Raw genomic sequence first — 2,276 nt, forward strand, 5'->3', positions numbered from 1 at the left:
ACAGATAGAAAGTGAGAAATTACACCCCCCCCCCCAGGGATAGCCATGCTGCAATCCCTTTTCCTCTGTACTCTTCTTGGGATTTTAGGCACGTATGCATGCACACCTGGTATGAGGTTTTTTTTTTAAAGAATTATTTATTTATTCATTCATTCATTTTAATTTGACCGAGAAATACATAGAGAAAGTAAGCCACCAGGTCCAGGACTCAAACCACAGTTGGTCATGTGGGAGTGTCCAGCACCTTAACCACCATACCACCTGCTGGTCCCCCACCTGACATGACTTTTAAGCTGCTGGTCTGTAACTTGAACCACAGTCAACTATGTGGGAGTCCAATGACATAACCATTATGCCATCTGCTGGTCCCAGGAATATCCTTTTATTGATGGTCAAAGGTTCAAAGAATTTATTTCTTCTTTCTACTAAGTCTATTTCAATTTATTTCAGTTTTAAATCAAATTCTGTCAACTGTTTTGTTCTGCCTTTCTACAAATATCTTCATACTTGTTTTATTACTAATTTTTCATCTTTACTAATAAAGATATTTAAAGCTCTGATTTTTCTTTTGATCATTTCTTTTTTAAAATGTCATTAGACAGGGGCTGGGAGAGGTGTAGTGGTCAAGGCACTGAACTCCGACATAGTCAACTGCAGTCAAGTCCTGACCTGGTGGCTTCCTTTTTCACTCTCTCTCTCTGCCTCCCTTTGGTCAGTGCATGTGCCCTATAGCAAATTAAAAATAATGATGACAACAATAATAATAAAATAAATAAATTCTTTATGAAAAGGTCACTAGCCAGTTTTTTATTTTTTGAGATTTTTCCCTATAGAGTGTATTCACTCATCAGAGAGACAGAGCTAGAGAGACAGAAAGCGAGAAATTACCCCCTGGGGAAATGGCCACACTGCCATCCCTTCTCCTCTAGGGATTTGGGGCATGCAATTTCAAGCCACCAGTCTGGAACCTGAACTACAGTTGACCATATGGGAGTACAATACCTCAACTACTAAGCTATCTGTTGACCTGGCAGTGTTGCTTTTTATATGTTTTTAGTACTTCAGTTTCAAGTTTTGCTTGATTTAGGTATCACAAAGGAAATGTTTGCTGATTTTCATACAGTGTTTATTCCTACTTTGATTGGATTATGATTAGAATGAGATCTGGAAAAGCTTAATTTTTTGAGACTAATATTTTTCTGTGATTATTTTTGGTGAATATTCCAAGGGCATTTAAAAAGGAATATATACATTATATGTTTAAGTTGCAAGGTTCTCTTCTTTTAAATTTGCCAAAGGATGCATGCACTCACCATGAGAGAGAGATAGAGGGAGAAGGCACTCTCAATGGGATATGATCACACCACAGTCCCTTCTCCATTTCTCCATCCTGTCAGGATCTTGGGCTTGCACACATACTTGCCATGAATGTTTTTCAAGCCACCAGGGCTGGGATTCAACCTGCTGTTGGTCATGTGGGATATGGCTAACTTAACCACTCGGTCATGAAGCCAGCCCAAGGATACATGTTTCTTTATCAAAGTTGTCAGTTGTTAGGGGCTGGTAAGTGGTGTGGTGTTTAAGGGCACTGGACTCCCACATGGTTGACCATGGTTTGAGTGTTCAAGTCCTGGACCCGGTAGCTAGCTTTCTCACTTTCTCTGTCTCTCTGCCCCTCTCTGGTCAAATTAAAATAAACTAAGTAAAAGTAAATAAAATAACTCTTGGGGACCAGCAGTTGGCATAATGGCTATGTTGCTGGACTCCCATGTAGTTGATCCCAGTTCAAGTCCCGGACCCGGTGGCTTAAACTCACATCAGGTGCATGTATATGAGTGCCCAAGATCTCAAGAAGAAAATGAAGGAGAAGGGACTATGGCGTGCCCATCCTCCCGGGGGGGAGGGTGATTTCTCGCTTTCCATCTCTGTCTTTCTGGCAAGGGCACGTGCCTTATAGCAAAATCTCTAAAAAAAATAATAATAATTCTTGGGACCAGCAGTTAGCATAATGTCTAAGTCGCTAGACTTCCATGTAGTCGACCACGGTTTGAGTCCCGGACCCGGTGGCTTAAACTCATGCCAGATGCATGTGCATATGTGCCCAAGATCCCGAGAGAACAGAGAGAAGTGATTGTGGTGTGGCCATCTCCCCTGGAAGGTGATTTCTCACTTTCTGTCTCTCTGTCTCTCTCTGTCTTTCTGGCGAGCACACGTGCCCTATAGCAAAAACCTCTCCATAAAAAAATTCTTAAAAAAAAAGTTGTCAGTTGTCTCAT

The sequence above is a fragment of the Tupaia chinensis genome, unplaced genomic scaffold, assembly GCF_000334495.1.
Source record: "Tupaia chinensis unplaced genomic scaffold, TupChi_1.0 Scaffold144336_1, whole genome shotgun sequence".
In the NCBI taxonomy this organism is placed as follows: domain Eukaryota; kingdom Metazoa; phylum Chordata; class Mammalia; order Scandentia; family Tupaiidae; genus Tupaia; species Tupaia belangeri.